General features: G+C 40.0%; 1 pseudogene; it reads right to left on the bottom strand.

Annotated features, from left to right (window-relative positions):
* Positions 1-20,801, bottom strand: part of LOC128204721 (uncharacterized) — an 81,075-nt pseudogene extending 60,274 nt beyond the window's left edge.
* Positions 20,802-22,143: the final 1,342 nt, after the last annotated feature.

Genomic DNA, 22,143 nt, shown 5'->3' with positions numbered 1-22,143 from the left:
AACGTGGTGAAATAATGTAGGAACGTGGTGAAATAATGTAGGAACATGGTGAGGAATAATGTAGGAGCGTGGTGAAATAATGTTACGCGGTGGGATAATGTAGGAACATGGTGTGGAATAATGTAGGAACGTGGTGAAATAATGTTACGCGGTGGGATAATGTAGGAACATGGTGAGGAATAATGTAGGAGCGTGGTGAAATAATGTTACGCTGTGGGATAATGTAGGAACATGGTGTGGAATAATGTAGGAGCATGGTGTGAAATAAGGTAGGACTACGAGGTGGGATAAGGTAGGAAAGTGGTGTGAAATAATGTAGGAACGAGGTGTGATAAGGTAGGAAAATGGTGAGGAATAATGTAGGAGCGTGGTGAAATAATGTTACGCGGTGTGATAATGTAGGAACATGGTGTGGAATAATGTAGGAACGTGGTGAAATAATGTTACGCGGTGGGATAATGTAGGAACATGGTGAGGAATAATGTAGGAGCGTGGTGAAATAATGTTACGCGGTGGGATAATGTAGGAACATGGTGTGGAATAATGTAGGAGCGTGGTGAAATAATGTTACGCGGTGGGATAATGTAGGAACATGGTGAGGAATAATGTAGGAAAGTGGTGGAATAATGTTACGCGGTGGGATAATGTAGGAAAATGGTGCAGAATAATGTAGGAGCGTGGTGAAATAATGTTACGCGGTGGGATAATGTAGGAACGTGGTGTAAAAATGTAGGAGCATGGTGTGAAATAAGGTAGGACTACGAGGTGGAATAATGTAGGAAAGTGGTGGGAAATAATGTAGGAACGAGGTGTGATAAGGTAGGAAAATGGTGAGGAATAATGTAGGGGCGTGGTGGAATAATGTAACGTGGTGGGATAAAGTAGAAAAATAGTGTGGAATAATGTAGGGGCGTGGTGTAAAAATGTAGGAGCATGGTGTGAAATAAGGTAGGACTACGAGGTGGGATAAGGTAGGAAAGTGTTGTGAAATAATGTAGGAACGAGGTGTGATAAGGTAGGAAAATGGTGAGGAATAATGTAGGGGCGTGGTGGAATAATGTAACGTGGTGGAATAAAGTAGAAAAATAGGGTGGAATAATGTAGGAACGAGGTGGGATAAGGTAGGAAAATGGTGAGGAATAATGTAGGAGCGTGATGGAATAATGTAACGTGGTGGGATAAAGTAGAAAAATGGTGTGGAATAATGTAGGAACATGGTGTAAAATGTAGGAACATGGTGTGAAATAATGTAGGAACGAAGTGGGGTAAGGCAGGAAAGTGGTGTAAAATAAAGTAGGAACGAGGTGGGATAAGGTAGGAAAATAGTGAGGAATAATGTAGGAGCGTGATGGAATAATGTAACGTTGTGGGATAAAGTAGAAAAATGGTGTGGAATAATGTAGGAACGTGGTGTAAAAATGTAGGAACATGGTGTGAAATAATGTAGGAACGAAGTGGGTTAAGGTAGGAAAGTGGTGTAAAATAATGTAGGAACGAGGTGGGATAAGGTAGGAAAATGGTGTGGAATAATGTAGGAACGTGGTGGGTTAATGTAGGTGGGTTTAGGTGGGAATGCGGTGTGGAATAATGTAGGAAAATGGTGTATAATAATGTATGATCGTGGTGGATTTAGGTAGGAAGGTGGTGTGGAATAATGTAGGGAAATGGTGTGGAATAATGTAGGAACGTGGTGGAATAATGTAGGAAAATGGTTTGGAATAATGTAGAAACGTGGTGGATTTAAGTAGGAAGGTGGTGTGGAATAATGTAAAGAAATGGTGAAGAATAATGTAGAAACGTGGATAAATAATGTAGAAACGTGGAGGAAAAATGTTGAAAAATAGTGTGAAATAATGTTACGTGGTGTAATAATGTAGGAAAATGGTGTGGAATAATTTAGAAACGTGGTGGGATAATATAAGAAAGTGGTGTGGAATAATATAAAGTGATGGGATAATGTTGGGAAATGGTGTGGAATAATGTATGAACGTGGTGGAATAATGTAGGAACGTGGTGGGATAATGTAGGAAAATGGTGTGGAATAATGTAGGAGCCCGTGAAAAAATGTAACGTGGTGTAAAAATGTTGAAAAATTGTGTGGAATAATGTAGGAAAATGGTATGGAATAATGAACCGTGGTGGGATTAAGAAGGACAATGGTGTAGAATAATGTAGGAGCGCTGTGGAATAATGTTACGTGGTGTGATAATGTTGGGAAATGGTGCGGAATAATTTAGAAACGTCGTGGGAAAATGTAGTAAAGTGGTGTGGAATAATTAAGAAACGTGGTGTGATAATGTAGGAACGTGGTGTGATAATGTAGGAAATTGATGTGGAATAATGTAGGAGCGGGGTGGAATAATGTAGGAACGTGGTGGGTTAATGTAGGTGGGTTTAGGTGGGAATGCGGTGTGGAATAATGTAGGAAAATGGTGTATAATAATGTATGATCGTGGTGGGTTTAGGTAGGAAGGTGGTGTGGAATAATGTAGGGAAATGTTGTGGAATAATGTAGGAACGTGGTGGAATAATGTAGGAAAATGGTGTGGAATAATGTAGAAACGTGGTGGATTTAAGTAGGAAGGTGGTGTGGAATAATGTAAAGAAATGGTGAAGAATAATGTAGAAACGTGGATAAATAATGTAGAAACGTGGAGGAAAAATGTTGAAAAATAGTGTGAAATAATGTTACGTGGTGTAATAATGTAGGAAAATGGTGTGGAATAATTTAGAAACGTGGTGGGATAATATAAGAAAGTGGTGTGGAATAATATAAAGTGATGGGATAATGTTGGGAAATGGTGTGGAATAATGTATGAACGTGGTGGAATAATGTAGGAACGTGGTGGGATAATGTAGGAAAATGGTGTGGAATAATGTAGGAGCCCGTGAAAAAATGTAACGTGGTGTAAAAATGTTGAAAAATTGTGTGGAATAATGTAGGAAAATGGTATGGAATAATGAACCGTGGTGGGATTAAGAAGGACAATGGCGTAGAATAATGTAGGAGCGCTGTGGAATAATGTTACGTGGTGTGATAATGTTGGGAAATGGTGCGGAATAATTTAGAAACGTCGTGGGAAAATGTAGTAAAGTGGTGTGGAATAATTAAGAAACGTGGTGTGATAATGTAGGAACGTGGTGTGATAATGTAGGAAATTGATGTGGAATAATGTAGGAGCGGGGTGGAATAATGTAGGAACGTGGTGGGTTAATGTAGGTGGGTTTAGGTGGGAATGCGGTGTGGAATAATGTAGGAAAATGGTGTATAATAATGTATGATCGTGGTGGGTTTAGGTAGGAAGGTGGTGTGGAATAATGTAGGGAAATGTTGTGGAATAATGTAGGAACGTGGTGGAATAATGTAGGAAAATGGTTTGGAATAATGTAGAAACGTGGTGGATTTAAGTAGGAAGGTGGTGTGGAATAATGTAAGGAAATGGTGTGGAATAATGTAGGAACGTGGATAAATAATGTAGAAACGTGGAGGAAAAATGTTGAAAAATAGTGTGAAATAATGTTACGTGGTGTGATAAGGTAGGAAAATGGTGTGGAATAATTTAGAAACGTGGTGGGATAATATAAGAAAGTGGTGTGGAATAATATAAAGTGATGGGATAATGTTGGGAAATGGTGTGGAATAATGTATGAACGTGGTGGAATAATGTAGGAACGTGGTGGGATAATGTAGGAAAATGGTGTGGAATAATGTAGGAGCCCGTGAAAAAATGTAACGTGGTGTAAAAATGTTGAAAAATTGTGTGGAATAATGTAGGAAAATGGTATGGAATAATGAACCGTGGTGGGATTAAGAAGGACAATGGTGTAGAATAATGTAGGAGCGCTGTGGAATAATGTTACGTGGTGTGATAATGTTGGGAAATGGTGCGGAATAATGTAGAAACGTCGTGGGAAAATGTAGTAAAGTGGTGTGGAATAATTAAGAAACGTGGTGTGATAATGTAGGAACGTGGTGTGATAATGTAGGAAATTGATGTGGAATAATGTAGGAGCGGGGTGGAATAATGTAGGAACGTGGTGGGATAATTTAGGAACGTGGTGGGATAATGTAGGAAATTGATGTGGAATAATGTAGGAGCGGGGTGGAATAATGTAGGAACGTGGTGGAATAATGTAGGAACGTGGTGGGATAATGTAGGAAATTGATGTGGAATAATGTAGGAGCGGGGTGGAATAATGTAGGAACGTGGTGGGATAATTTAGGAACTTGTTGGGATAATGTAGGAAAGTGGTGTGGAATAATGTTTGAACGTGGTGGAATAATGTAGGAACGTGGTGGGATAAGGTAGAAAGTGGTTTGGAATAATGAAAGAGCGTTGTGAAATAATTTAACGTGTTGGGATAAGGTAGAAAAATGGTGTGGAATAATGTAGAGGCGTGGTGGAATAATGTAGAAACGTGGTAGAATATTGTTGGAAAACGGTGTGGATTATTGTAGAAACGTGGTGGGATAAGGTAGGGAAGTGGTATGGAATAATGTAGGAAAATGGTAAATGATGTGGAATAGTGTAGAAACGTGGTGGAGTAATGTAGAAACATGGTAGTATAAGGTAGGCAAAATGGTGTGAAATATTGTAGAAACGTGGTGGGATAATGTTGGAACCTGGTAGAATAATCTACGAAAGTGTTGTAATTATATAGGAAAGTGGTGTGATAATGTAGGGAAATGGTGTGATAATGTAGGAAAATGGTGTGATAATGTATAATGTAGTCAGATCTGTCAAATACGTCTATAATCTATGCGCTACTAAGTCTTTCTTTCAATGTTATGTCTATTATTACAACTAAAGTCATTTAAAGAATTTGTCCCTACTGCGTCTTAGATTAGACTACTAATCTGTTCAAAGCCTCAAATGTCAAAAATAGAATTTCGACAAGCTATAGGCTAGCTGATACATCTGTAATTGACCATCATCACCTTACATAGTCTTAAATCTAGACTGTTATACTTCCAAAAACGGTATCTGGTAAAATAAATGTGATGTTAAAGAAAATTTCATCTAAAAGCCTGCTCCCTAGAATATGAAAATAAAATGATTGTAGCCATGCGCAGGCAAACTGGCTGGTGTTACCCGGTCAAAGTACAGATATCGATGTGTAAAACAGTCGAAATACGACCCTCCTAAAGTTTCCTCAACATTTCAGGAAATTCATAAAACGCGTGTAAAAAATATGATATCTCCACACCCATTTTCAGCTATTTTGCAGCAAGACATGGTCTTTTTTATCAAGAAAGAATATTTTAATTTAAAGTAATAGCATTCGATGATTAGTACTTTAGTGTCCTCTTATCCAATTCAACTCAAAGTCGGTGTGGTTTCAAATTTTAATTAATCAAAACGATTTTTCGACCGACAGTTAAACTACCTGGGTCGAGGGAGTTGAAACAAACAATACTTAAAGTCTGGACCCATGACGTCTAAGTAGAGATTTTTTAATGAACGAGGGCTGGCTCAGGATAAGTTATAAACAAAGTTCCAATGTTCTTCTTGAATAATTTGCTATATTCATGTATAAGAGGTAAATAGCTATCGCAACCACAGTTACCATAAGTTCTTTCAGTAATGCAAATAATATCATTTCTGCACAGGGATCCAATCATGTAAAAAAATAACAAAAGTACTCGCCAATTATCGTTTATTGAAAGGTGTCAATACTTTTATATTTGAGGCGACTGGAGTTTACATTTTCCAGATCAGGAGCCGTATTCATAAAACATTGTAGTGAACATTTTCAACTTAGTGAATATTTCCTTTTATTTGACAACGGCTATTTATAATGCCCTTATCTTTTCATATTTTTTTCTTCATATGCATTTGTTATTTGGCCCATTTCCTTGTTGTTGTTTTTTTCATATTTTTGTTGTACAAGTTTTCCATTAAGTTGTTTTATGAAAACGGGTCCAGATCATTTAGATAGGTGGAAGTAGCGCACAATCGTCGTCGAGCAGTTGTATCATGAGACTAGTGCACCCCGGCACATTGGATGGGTGGCCCGCGCAGAGTTCTGCCATAGTCAAACACTGGCTGTTGGGGCAGCGGGCCTTCCCGAAACATAGGTCCGGACACTCAAGAGCTAAAATAAAGTCATCCATTTATGATGATTAAAAGTCGTTGATTTATAATGTTAATGGCAAAAGCTTGAAAGTTATTAACAATATGTATGATAAAACTAAGTCTCGTGTCAACGCAATTAACAAAATGCCAGAATTATTTGCTAGTCAGTCCGGTGTCCGTCAAGGTGAAAAATAATCTTTTGTTAACATGTTCTAATTATTTGTGAATAATTTAAATGGGTGTATGGCAACTCGGTATATCGGTTTACAGACAGCTGGTGATGATCTTGGCAGAAACCTTAGTGACGATAATGCTCCCATACTTTAAAAGTAAATTTTGCTATTTGTATGCAGATATTACAGTTATTCTTGCTGAAAATGCTGAGGGATAACAATACTGCCAGAACTGGAGTTTACTCGTAATACTTCAGAAACAAAGATACAATATGTAGTCAGAATATTGTCCTTCTTGCCTATACAGCGCACTCATACACATGGTATCGTCCATGTTGCATATACAGTGCACTCTTTCACATGGTATAGTCCTTCTTGCCTATACAGTGCACTCATACACATGGTATCGTCCATGTTGCATATACAGTGCACTCTTTCACATGGTATCGTCATTCTTGCCTATATAGTACACACTTACACATGGTATCGTCCTTCTTGCCTATATAGTACACGCTTACACATGGTATTGTTCTTCTTGCCTATACAGTGCACTCATTCACATGGAATCGTCCTTCTTGCCTATACAGTGAACTCTAGCACATAGTATCGTCCTTTTTGCCTATACAGTGAACTCATGCACATGGTGTCGTCCTTGTTGCCTATACAGTACACACTTACACATGGTATCGTCCTTCTTGCCTATACAGTACACACTTACACATGGTGTCGTCCTTCTTGCCTATACAGTACACTCTTACACATGGTATCGTCCTTCTTGCCTATACAGTACACACTTACACATGGTATCGTCCTTCTTGCCTATACAGTACACTCTTACACATGGTATCGTCCATGTTGCCTATACAGTGCACTCTTACACATAATCGTCCTTCTTGCCTATATAGTGCACTCTTACACATGGTGTCGTCCATGTTGCCTATACAGTGCACTTTTACACATGGTGTCGTCCATGTTGCCTATACAGTACACCCTTACACATGGCATCGTCCATGTTGCATATACAGTGCACTCTTACACATGGTATCGTCCTTCTTGCCTATACAGTACACACTTACACATGGTATCGTCCTTCTTGCCTATACAGTACACACTTACACATGGTATCGTCCTTCTTGCCTATACAGTACATTCTTACACATGGTATCGTCCTTCTTGCCAACACAGTACACACTTACACATGGTATCGTCCTTCTTGCCTATACAGTGCACTCTTACACATGGCATCGTCCATGTTGTCTATACAGTGCACACTTACACATGGTGTCGTCCTTCTTGCCTATACAGTACACTCTTACAAATGGCATCGTCCATGTTGCCTATACAGTGCACACTTACACATGGCATCGTCCATGTTGCCTATACAGTGCACACTTACCCATGGTGTCGTCCTTCTTGCCTATACAGTGCACTCTTACACATGGTATCGTCCATGTTGCATATACAGTGCACTCTTACACATGGTATCATCCATGTTGCCTATACAGTGCACTCTTGAACATGGTATCGTCCTTCTTGCCTATACAGTACACCCTTACACATGGTATCGTCCTTCTTGCCTATATAGTGCACTCTTACACATGGTGCTGTCCATGTTGCCTATGCAGTGCACTCTTACACATGGTGTCGTCCATGTTGCCTATACAGTGCACTCTTACACTTGGTGTCGTCCATGTTGCCTATACAGTGCACTCTTACACCTGGCATCGTCCTTCTTACCTATACAGTGCACTCTTACACATGGTATCGTCCTTATAGCTTATACATTGCACTCTTACACATGGTATCGTCCTTCTTGCCTATATAGTGCACTCTAACACATCGTATCGTCCATCTTGCCTATACAGTACACACTTATACATGGTATCGTCCTTCTTGCCTATACTTTGCACTCTTGAACATGGTATCGTCCTTCTTGCCTATACAGTGCATTCTTGAACATGGTATCGTCCTTCTTGCCTATACAGTACACCCTTGCACATGGTATCGTCCTTCTTGCCTATACAGTACACACTTACACATGGTATCGTCCTTCTTGCCTATACAGTACACTCTTACACATGGTATCGTCCTTCTTGCCTATACAGTACACACTTACACATGGTATCGTCCTTCTTGCCTATACAGTACACTCTTACACATGGTATCGTCCTTCTTGCCTATACAGTGCACTCTTACACATGGTATCGTCCTTCTTGCCTATACAGTGCACTCTTACACATGGCATCGTCCATGTTGCCTATACAGTGCACACTTACACATGGTGTCGTCCTTCTTGCCTATACAGTGCACTCTTACACATGGTATCGTCCATGTTGCCTATACAGTGCACACTTACACATGGCATCGTCCATGTTGCCTATACAGTGCACACTTACCCATGGTGTCGTCCTTCTTGCCTATACAGTGTACTCTTACACACGCTATCGTCCATGTTGCATATACAGTGCACTCTTACACATGGCATCGTCCATGTTGCCTATACAGTGCACTCTTGAACATGGTATCGTCCTTCTTGCCTATACAGTACACCCTTGCACATGGTATCGTCCTTCTTGCCTATACAGTACACACTTACACATGGAATCGTCCTTCTTGCCTATACAGTGCACTCTAGCACATAGTATCGTCCTTCATGCATATACAGTGAACTCTTACACATGGTGTCGTCCTTGTTGCCTATACAGTACACACTTACACATGGTATCGTCCTTCTTGCCTATACAGTGCACACTTACACATGGTGTCGTCCTTCTTGCCTATACAGTGCACACTTACACATGGTGTCGTCCTTCTTGCCTATACAGTGCACTCTTACACATGCTATCGTCCATGTTGCATATACAGTGCACTCTTACACATGGTATCGTCCATGTTGCCTATACAGTGCACTCTTGAACATGGTATCGTCCTTCTTGCCTATACAGTACACCCTTACACATGGTATCGTACTTCTTGCCTATATAGTGCACTCTTACACATGGTGTCGTCCATGTTGCCTATGCAGTGCACTCTTACACATGGTGTCGTCCATGTTGCCTATACAGTGCACTCTTACACTTGGTGTCGTCCATGTTGCCTATACAGTACACTCTTACACATGGTATCGTCCTTCTTGCCTATACAGTGCACTCTTACACATGGTATCGTCCTTCTTGCCTATACAGTGCACTCTTACACATGGTATCGTCCTTCTTGCCTATACAGTACACTCATTCACATGGCATCATCCTTGTTGCCTATACAATGCACTCTTACACATGGTATCGTCCTTCTTGCCTATACAGTACACACTTACACATGCCATCATCTTGTTGCCTATACAGTACACACTTACACAAGGTATCGTCCTTCTTGCCTATATAGTACACGCTTACACATGCCATCGTCTTGTTGCCTATACAGTACACACTTACACAAGGTATCGTCCTTCTTGCCTATATAGTACACACTTACACATGCCATCGTCTTGTTGCCTATACAGTACACACTTACACAAGGTATCGTCCTTCTTGCCTATATAGTACACGCTTACACATGGTATTGTCCTTCTTGCCTATACAATGCACTCTTGAACATGGTATCGTCCTTCTTGCCTATACAGTGCACTCTTACACATGGTATCGTCCTTCTTGCCTATACAGTGCACTCTTACACATGGTATCGTCCTTCTCGCCTATACAGTACACTCAATCACATGGCATCGTCCTTGTTGCCTATACAATGCACTCTTGTACATGGTATCGTCTTGTTGCCTATACAGTACACACTTACACATGCCATCGTCTTGTTGCCTATACAGTACACACTTACACAAGGTATCGTCCTTTTTGCCTATAAAGTACACGCTTACACATGGTATTGTCCTTCTTGCCTATACAATGCACTCTTGAACATGGTATCGTCCTTCTTGCCTATACAGTGCACTCTTACACATGGTATCGTCCTTATTGCCTATACAGTGCACTCTTACACATGGTATCGTCCTTCTTGCCTATATAGTGCACTCTAACACATCGTATCGTCCCTGTTGCCTATACAGTACACACTTATACATGGTATCGTCCTTCTTGCCTATACATTGCACTCTTGAACATGGTATCGTCCTTCTTGCCTATACAGTGCACTCTTGAACATGGTATCGTCCTTCTTGCCTATACAGTGCACTCTTGCACATGGTATCGTCCTTCTTGCCTATACAGTACACACTTACACATGGTATCGTCCTTCTTGCCTATACAGTGCACTCTAACACATTGTATCGTCCTTCATGCATATACATTGAACTCTTGCACATGGTGTCGTCCTTGTTGCCTATACAGTACACACTTACACATGGTATCGTCCTTCTTGCCTATACAGTACACACTTACACATGGTGTCGTCCTTCTTGCCTATACAGTACACTCTTACACATGGTATCGTCCTTCTTGCCTATACAGTGCACACTTACACATGGTATCGTCCTTCTTGCCTATACAGTGCACTCTTACACATGGCATCGTCCATGTTGCATATACAGTGCACTCTTACACATAATCGTCCTTCTTGCCTATACAGTACACCCTTACACATGGCATCGTCCATGTTGCATATACAGTGCACTCTTACACATGGTATCGTCCTTCTTGCCTATACAGTACACTCTTACACATGGTATCGTCCTTCTTGCCTATACAGTACACACTTACACATGGTATCGTCCTTCTTGCCTATACAGTACACACTTACACATGGTATCGTCCTTCTTGCCTATACAGTGCACTCTTACACATGGCATCGTCCATGTTGCCTATACAGTGCACACTTACACATGGTGTCGTCCTTCTTGCCTATACAGTACACTCTTACACATGGCATCGTCCATGTTGCCTATACAGTGCACACTTACACATGGCATCGTCCATGTTGCCTATACAGTGCACACTTACCCATGGTGTCGTCCTTCTTGCCTATACAGTGCACTCTTACACATGGTATCGTCCATGTTGCATATACAGTGCACTCTTACACATGGTATCGTCCATGTTGCCTGTACAGTGCACTCTTGAACATGGTATCGTCCTTCTTGCCTATACAGTACACCCTTACACATGGTATCGTCCTTCTTGCCTATATAGTGCACTCTTACACATGGTGTCGTCCATGTTGCCTATACAGTGCACTCTTACACATGGTGTCGTCCATGTTGCCTATACAGTGCACTCTTACACTTGGTGTCGTCCATGTTGCCTATACAGTGCACTCTTACACATGGCATCGTCCTTCTTGCCTATACAGTGCACTCTTACACATGGTGTCGTCCATGTTGCCTATACAGTGCACTCTTACACATGGTGTCATCCATGTTGCCTATACAGTGCACTCTTACACATGGTATCGTCCTTCTTGCCTATACAGTGCACTCTTACACATGGCATCGTCCTTCTTGACTATACAGTGCACTCTTACACATGGTATCGTCCTTCTTGCCTATACAGTGCACTCTAACACATAGTATCGTCCTTCATGCATATACATTGAACTCTTACATATGGCATCGTCCTTCTTGACTATACAGTGCACTCTTACACATGGTATCGTCCTTCTTGCCTATACAGTACTCACTTACACATGGTATCGTCCTTCTTGCCTATACAGTACACTCTTACACATAGCATCGTCCCTGTTGCCTATACAGTACACTCTTTCACATGGCATCGTCCATGTTGCCTATACAGTGCACACTTACACATGGTGTCGTCCTTCTTGCCTATACAGTGCACTCTTACACGCACATTTTATCTCGTTTTTCTTGCCCATTCAATTAACATTTACATAATTTGCAAGTTGTTTTGCCCATACATTGCATAAGTATAGATGATCTCGTTCCTCCTTGCCGATACATGACACACATATACATTACCTTTTATGTCCTTCCCATATAATACACACTTTTAACACATTATCTCATTTTTTTCTTGCCCATTCAATATACTCGTCCTCTTTGCCTATACAATGTATACTTACACATGGTCTCGTCCTCTTTGCCTATACAATGTATACTTACACATGGTCTCGTCCTCTTTGCCTATACAATGTATACTTACACATGGTCTCGTCCTCTTTGCCTATACAATGTATACATACACATGGTCTCCTCCTCTTTGCCTATACAATGTATACTTACACATGGTCTCCTCCTCTTTGCCTATACAATGTATACTTACACATGGTCTCCTCCTCTTTGCCTATACAATGTATACTTACACATGGTCTCGTCCTCTTTGCCTATACAATGTATACTTACACATGGTCTCGTCCTCTTTGCCTATACAATGTATACATACACATGGTCTCCTCCTCTTTGCCTATACAATGTATACATACACATGGTCTCGTCCTCTTTGCCTATACAATGTATACTTACACATGGTCTCCTCCTCTTTGCCTATACAATGTATACTTACACATGGTCTCGTCCTCTTTGCCTATACAATGTATACTTACACATGGTCTCGTCCTCTTTGCCTATACAATGTATACTTACACATGGTCTCGTCCTCTTTGCCTATACAATGTATACTTACACATGGTCTCCTCCTCTTTGCCTATACAATGTATACTTACACATGGTCTCGTCCTCTTTGCCCATACAATGTATACTTACACATGGTCTCGTCCTCTTTGCCTATACAATTGTTCTTGCCGTCACACAGGGCTCTCCTTGGAATACACCGCTTCTCAGACTGGCACTGGAACTCGCCACTCGCACACTCGAACTCTACATGTATGGTACATAGTTTGACAGCTTTTATGAAAGAAGATTAGGTTGTAGGGAAATTGAGAAGTAGTATTTAGTCATTATGTAACTAAGTTTGAGTCTGGTTCGATAGTGACTCATTTTCAAAGTGCATCATAAAGTACATCATAAACAAGTAATCAATGTTTCAAACTGAACTGTTATGAAAGCGTGATAAAAGCACAATTATCTTACTACAATTGATTTATAGATGGCCGAATGTCTTCATGTATTTCACAAAAAATAACATTTTGGTGCATACGTCAGTTTCAAAACAAATCATAGAAGTACGTAAAACTGTTTGTTTTAACAATGTTATGACAAAATGTAGATGTAAATATAACAGTCGTAAGACAAATAAAGAGGGGCATAAGACAGTTTAGAGACATATATAAAATGCAATATGACATTTGAACTATCGAGGGACATACAACAGTTTTGAGACAAAGATAGAGGGACATACAACAGTTGTGAGACAAAGATAGAGGGACATACAACAGTTGTGAGACAAATATAGAGGGACATACAACAGTTGTGAGACAAATATAGAGGGACATACGACAGTTGTGAGACAAATATAGAGGGACATACGAGAGTTGTGTGTGAGACAAATAAAGAGGGACAAACAAGAGTTGTGAGACAAATATAAAGGGACATACAACAGTTTTGAGACAAAGATAGAGGGACATACAACAGTTGTGAGACAAAGATAGAGGGACATACAACAGTTGTGAGACAAATATAGAGGGACGTACGACAGTTGTGTGTGAGACAAATATAGAGGGACATACAACAGTTGTGAGACAAATATAGAGGGACATACAACAGTTGTGAGACAAATATAGAGGGACATACAACAGTTGTGAGACAAATATAGAGGGACATACAACAGTTGTGAGACAAAGATAGAGGGACATACAACAGTTGTGAGACAAAGATAGAGGGACATACAACAGTTGTGAGACAAATATAGAGGGACTAACAACAGTTGTGAGACAAATATAGAGGGACTTACAACAGTTTTGAGACAAATATAGAGGGACATACCAGAGTTGTGAGACAAATATAAAGGGACTTACAACAGTTTTGAGACAAAGCTAGAGGGACATACAACAGTTGTGAGACAAAGATAGAGGGACATACGACAGTTGTGAGACAAATATAAAGGGACATACAACAGTTGTGAGACAAATATAAAGGGACATACAACAGTTGTGAGACAAATATAGAGGGACATACGACAGTTGTGAGACAAATATAGAGGGACATACGACAGTTGTGAGACAAATATAGAGGGACAAACGACAGTTGTGAGACAAATATAGAGGGACATACAACAGTTGTGAGACAAATATAGAGGGACGTACGAGAGTTGTGTGTGAGACAAATATAGAGGGACATACAACAGTTGTGAGACAAATATAGAGGGACATACAACAGTTGTGAGACAAATATAGAGGGACATACGACAGTTGTGAGACAAATTTAGAGGGACATACCACAGCTGTGAGACAAATATAGAGGGACAAACGACAGTTGTGAGACAAATATAGAGGGACATACGACAGTTGTCAGACAAATATAGAGGGACATACGACAGTTGTGAGACAAATATAGAGGGACATACGACAGTTGTGAGACAAATATAGAGGGACATACGACAGTTGTCAGACAAATATAGAGGGACATACAACAGTTGTGAGACAAATATAGAGGGACATACGACAGTTGTGAGACAAATATAGAGGGACATACGACAGTTGTGAGACAAATATAGAGGGACAAACGACAGTTGTGAGACAAATATAGAGGGACGTACGACAGTTGTGTGTGAGGCAAATATAGAGGGACGTACGAGAGTTGTGTGTGAGACAAATATAGAGGGACATACAACAGTTGTGAGACAAATATAGAGGGACATACAACAGTTGTGAGACAAATATAGAGGGACATACAACAGTTGTGAGACAAATATAGAGGGACATACAACAGTTGTGTGTGAGACAAACATAGAGGGACATACGACAGTTGTGAGACAAATATAGAGGGACATACAACAGTTGTGAGACAAATATAGAGGGACATACGACAGTTGTGAGACAAATATAGAGGGACGTACGACAGTTGTGTGTGAGACAAATATAGAGGGACATACGACAGTTGTGAGACAAATATAGAGGGACATACAACAGTTGTGAGACAAATATAGAGGGACATACGACAGTTGTGTGTGAGACAAATATAGAGGGACATACGACAGTTGTGAGACAAATATAGAGGGACATACGAGAGTTGTGAGACAAATATAGAGGGACATACGATAGTTGTGTGTGAGACAAATATAGAGGGACATACAACAGTTGTGAGACAAATATAGAGGGACATACAACAGTTGTGTGTGAGACAAACATAGAGGGACATACGACAGTTGTGAGACAAATATAGAGGGACATACAACAGTTGTGAGACAAATATAGAGGGACATACGAGAGTTGTGAGACAAATATAGAGGGACGTACGATAGTTGTGTGTGAGACAAATATAGAGGGACATACAACAGTTGTGAGACAAATATAGAGGGACATACGAGAGTTGTGAGACAAATATAGAGGGACATACGATAGTTGTGTCTGAGACAAATATAGAGGGACATACAACAGTTGTGAGACAAATATAGAGGGACGTACGACAGTTGTGTGTGAGACAAATATAGAGGGACGTACGACAGTTGTGTGTGAGACAAATATAGAGGGACATACGACAGTTGTGTGTGAGACAAATATAGAGGGACATACAACAGTTGTGAGACAAATATAGAGGGACATACGACAGTTGTGAGACAAATATAGAGGGACGTACGACAGTTGTGTGTGAGACAAATATAGAGGGACAAACGACAGTTGTGAGACAAATATAGAGGGACATACGACAGTTGTGAGACAAATATAGAGGGACATACGACAGTTGTGAGACAAATATAGAGGGACATACGACAGTTGTGAGACAAATATAGAGGGACATACGACAGTTGTGTGTGGGACAAATATAGAGGGACAAACAACAGTTGTGAGACAAATATAGAGGGATATACGACAGTTGTGTGTGGGACAAATATAGAGGGACAAACAACAGTTGTGAGACAAATATAGAGGGATATACGACAGTTGTGAGACAAAGATAGAGGGATATACGACAGTTGTGAGACAAATATAGAGGGACGTACAACAGTTGTGAGACAAATATAGAGGGACGTACGACAGTTGTGTGTGAGACAAACATAGAGGGACATACGACAGTTGTGAGACAAATATAGAGGGACGTACGACAGTTGTGTGTGAGACAAATATAGAGGGACAAACAACAGTTGTGAGACAAATATAGAGGGATATACGACAGTTGTGAGACAAAGATAGAGGGACATACGACAGTTGTGAGACAAATATAGAGGGACATACGACAGTTGTGAGACAAATATAGAGGAACATACGACAGTTGTGAGACAAATATAGAGGGACATGCGACAGTTGTGAGACAAATATAGAGGAACATACGACAGTTGTGAGACAAATATAGAGGGAAATACGACAGTTGTGAGACAAATATAGAGGGACGTACGACAGTTGTGTGTGAGACAAATATAGAGGGACATACAACAGTTGTGAGACAAATATAGAGGGACATACAACAGTTGTGAGACAAATATAGAGGGACATACAACAGTTGTGAGACAAATATAGAGGGACGTACGACAGTTGTGTGTGAGACAAACATAGAGGGACATACGACAGTTGTGTGTGAGACAAATATAGAGGGACATACAACAGTTGTGAGACAAATATAGAGGGACGTACGACAGTTGTGTGTGAGACAAATATAGAGGGACGTACGACAGTTGTGTGTGAGACAAATATAGAGGGACATACGACAGTTGTGTGTGAGACAAATATAGAGGGACATACAACAGTTGTGAGACAAATATAGAGGGACGTACGACAGTTGTAATACAAATTTAGAGGGACATACCACAGCTGTGAGACAAATATAGAGGGACAAACGACAGTTGTGAGACAAATATAGAGGGACGTACGACAGTTGTGTGTGAGACAAATATAGAGGGACGTACGACAGTTGTGTGTGAGACAAATATAGAGGGACAAACAACAGTTGTGAGACAAATATAGAGGGACATACAACAGTTGTGAGACAAATATAGAGGGACATACAACAGTTGTGAGACAAATATAGAGGGACGTACGACAGTTGTGTGTGAGACAAACATAGAGGGACATACGATAGTTGTGTGTGAGACAAATATAGAGGGACATACAACAGTTGTGAGACAAATATAGAGGGACGTACGACAGTTGTGTGTGAGACAAATATAGAGGGACGTACGACAGTTGTGTGTGAGACAAATATAGAGGGACATACGACAGTTGTGTGTGAGACAAATATAGAGGGACATACAACAGTTGTGAGACAAATATAGAGGGACATACGACAGTTGTGAGACAAATATAGAGGGACGTACGACAGTTGTGTGTGAGACAAATATAGAGGGGCAAACAACAGTTGTGAGACAAATATAGAGGGACATACGACAGTTGTGAGACAAATATAGAGGGACATACGACAGTTGTGAGACAAATATAGAGGGACATACAACAGTTGTGAGACAAATATAGAGGGACATACGACAGTTGTGAGACAAATATAGAGGGACGTACGACAGTTGTGTGTGGGACAAATATAGAGGGACAAACAACAGTTGTGAGACAAATATAGAGGGATATACGACAGTTGTGAGACAAAGATAGAGGGATATACGACAGTTATGAGACAAATATAGAGGGACATACAACAGTTGGGAGACAAATAAAGAGGAACATACGACAGTTGTGAGACAAATATAGAGGGAAATACGACAGTTGTGAGACAAATATAGAGTGACGTACGAGAGTTGTGTGTGAGACAAATATAGAGGGACATACAACAGTTGTGAGACAAATATAGAGGGACATACAACAGTTGTGAGACAAATATAGAGGGATATACGACAGTTGTGAGACAAATATAGAGGGACGTACGACAGTTGTGTGTGAGACAAATATAGAGGGACATACGACAGTTGTGTGTGAGACAAATATAGAGGGACATACAACAGTTGTGAGACAAATATAGAGGGACGTACGACAGTTGTGTGTGAGACAAATATAGAGGGACATACGACAGTTGTGTGTGAGACAAATATAGAGGGACATACAACAGTTGTGAGACAAATATAGAGGGACGTACGACAGTTGTGTGTGAGACAAATATAGAGGGACGTACGACAGTTGTGTGTGAGACAAATATAGAGGGACATACGACAGTTGTGTGTGAGACAAATATAGAGGGACATACAACAGTTGTGAGACAAATATAGAGGGACATACGACAGTTGTGAGACAAATATAGAGGGACGTACGACAGTTGTGTGTGAGACAAATATAGAGGGGCAAACAACAGTTGTGAGACAAATATAGAGGGACATACGACAGTTGTGAGACAAATATAGAGGGATATACGACAGTTGTGAGACAAATATAGAGGGACATACAACAGTTGTGAGACAAATATAGAGGGACGTACGACAGTTGTGAGACAAATATAGAGGGACGTACGACAGTTGTGTGTGAGACAAATATAGAGGGAAAAACAACAGTTGTGAGACAAATATAGAGGGACATTCCACAGTTGTGAGACAAATATAGAGGGACGTACGACAGTTGTGTGTGAGACAAATATAGAGGGACAAACAACAGTTGTGAGACAAATATAGAGGGATATACGACAGTTGTGAGACAAAGATAGAGGGATATACGACAGTTGTGAGACAAATATAGAGGGACATACAACAGTTGTGAGACAAATATAGAGGGACGTACGACAGTTGTGTGTGAGACAAATATAGAGGGACATACGACAGTTGTGAGACAAATATAGAGGGACGTACGACAGTTGTGTGTGAGACAAATATAGAGGGACAAACAACAGTTGTGAGACAAATATAGAGGGATATACGACAGTTGTGAGACAAATATAGAGGGATATACGACAGTTGTGAGACAAATATAGAGGGACATACAACAGTTGTGAGACAAATATAGAGGGACATACGACAGTTGTGAGACAAATATAGAGGGACGTACGACAGTTGTGAGACAAATATAGAGGGACGTACGACAGTTGTGTGTGAGACAAATATAGAGGGAAAAACAACAGTTGTGAGACAAATATAGAGGGACATTCCACAGTTGTGAGACAAATATAAAGGGACGTACGACAGTTGTGGGACAAATAAAGAGACATTAACGGTAGTTTCGAGACATCTAAGCACGTACCCAAATTTCGGGACAAAAGGATACATACATATATGGCAGATTAGACCGAACATTTATGCATATGTGGTTTTTACGTTGTTTCTAACTCGTGTATTATATGAAAGGCTTTAGTCGTATGCCATTAAACAGGCTCTTATGATTGTTTGGCTACTGGGGTTGTTGTCTCTCACTTGTATCATTGCGACATATGCACATATTTGAGGAATATTTGGGACAACATATTTTAAGGCATGCGGTGGTAAAGCGACGAAAGCTAGAGGGCCATACGGCAGACTTATGATAGATGCACATACTACAGGTTCTTTCATCGCTTCCGTCTTGACAGTCCTCGTGGCCGTTACAGATGGCACGAGCTTTCAGACACTGCCCATCGCTGCACTTGTATCCCACACAGGGCTCAGGCGCTTCTAAAGGTTGTAGTAAAGTTATGTTTATGATATGTGCAAACTATATATTTGTACCCAGTTGAACTCATATATATACAGATATTTAAGACTAGATGAATTGACCAACATTCAAAAAGTCGAATTCCTTGGTAACAATATTTTTATTTAGTTATATTTATATGCGTAAACAAATTACAATTTTGTTTAACAACGTTCCGCTTGACATTCAAACGTACAAACTTTTATATATGTTCAACGCTTATATATATAATATACAATGAATGTGAATGGATATGTCTGTCATACCTCAGTTGTTTTCATCCTCGCCCCCCGAACACTCATGAATCTTGTTACATACATCCGCACACGTCCGTCCGTCAGTACATGTCACTTCTCTCGTCCGACACGCTGTAAAACATCAACATAGTCTATACTAGCAGTCATTATGTTATCATGTTAGGAGCATCGCAAACTCGCTTTTGTTTCTTAAATATTCGCATCGTTTGATACAATTTAATTTAGTAATTGTATAGCGCTTAATTGTATTGTATTCCATACTGACGAGATTGATATTGTTACAACAACAAAAAATGTGTACCGTTTTCTAAAACATGTTTTAACTATCTGGCATGCACCAACATTAAAATATATACTATTGGTTTTAGGTATCAATGACCAAATCCGTTCCCGTTTGTTTTAAAGTGCATTAAACCCTAACTATACATTTCCATAAACGACATACTCATAGCTTAACGGTTATTGCGGATCTGAGAAAGAAGTTAAAACATACCTGGACAGTCTGTTTCATCCGAGCCATCAGCACAGTCCGTCTGCCCGTCACAGACTTGATCAGTAGAAACATACACACGGTGTCCGCTCTGGCCTTGACATTCCAGCAAATATGGCTTCACCTCGGGAACTTTAAGGAATGTGTATGATGAAAACAGGATACCTGTCCTTGATATTGCAGCGAAAAAAGGCATCGTCACAAGAACAAGGTAGAATTTGAATAGTAAAAACAGTACATCCTGATATGCACAGAACATAATATATGTCTTCCGCGCGGCAACTATTAGTGATTGGTATAGTGCAAAAAGTCACCTTGACATTGCAGTATATATGGCTTAGGGAATTGTAAGAAATTTGTATGGTGAAATCACGGTGACCAAACTCACATTGACATTACAGCAAATAGGGTTTCCTCGAGAAACTACAAGTGACTTCTGTTGTGAAAACGGGACACCCTGTTCGTGATATTGAAGTAGATAAGGCTTCCCCCGTGAACATAAGGGATTTTTTGTATGTTGAAAACAGGACATCCTGACCTTTCAGAAGATACTGCTTCCTCGTGGGAACTATAAGGGATTTTTATGTTGAATTCAGGTCATCCTGACCTTGCAGTAACTATATTGCTACCTCGTGGGAACTATAAGGGATTTTTATGTTGAATTCAGGTCATCCTGACCTTGCAGTAACTATATTGCTACCTCGTGGGAACTATAAGGGATGCGTACGATGTAAACAGGACGTACTGCCTTTAACTTCCATCAAATATGGCTTACTCGAGGAACTCGAAGGAATGTGTATGGTGAAAACAGCATGACCTCACCTTTACATTGCAACAATTATGGCTTCCTCAAAGAACTATAAGGGATTTGTAGGGTGAAAACAGAACACCCTGACATTGACATTGCAGTAAATGTGACATCCTTATGGGTATTATAATGGATATATACGGTAATGCATGGTATCCACATTGTCCTTGACATTCCAACAATTATGGTTTACTATCGGACACTTTATATGATAAGTATGAAAGCCGACCAACTGACCTTAACATCGCATACACTAAATCCAGTTATTACCAGTGTCATTTTAAAAGGTAAAAGTGGATTATAGGGGGTGGCCTTATATTTGCAGCGATTAACTTGTCTACATTCATAAACATGTTGAAGTAATGAAGAGCAAGTATATTAAGAATACTACTTACAATGTAATTGTTGCAAATGTCCGTATGGTATCCGCATGTACTTCTGGCTGGGAAATGTGTTCACTCTGAGGACCAGGCCCCAATATCACGAAAATACTTAAGTCAAATCTCAAACTCAGTCTCAACTCATTTCACAATATAAAAGCATAATATTCATCAAACTTTTGCTTGGTTTTATTCTTTTTAAAAACGTATTTTCTGATAGAATGTGTTGATAAAATATTTTGTTAATATTTCAAAGAAAACTAATTCTAGAGCTAAAAATATACTTGAGTATTTTATAAAGAATACTGAATTGTACTCAAATACATTTTTGGCTGTAGAATATATTTACC

The sequence above is a fragment of the Mya arenaria genome, chromosome 10, assembly GCF_026914265.1.
Source record: "Mya arenaria isolate MELC-2E11 chromosome 10, ASM2691426v1".
Lineage (NCBI taxonomy): Eukaryota > Metazoa > Mollusca > Bivalvia > Myida > Myidae > Mya > Mya arenaria.
This window is presented reverse-complemented; position numbering and strand designations above follow the sequence as displayed.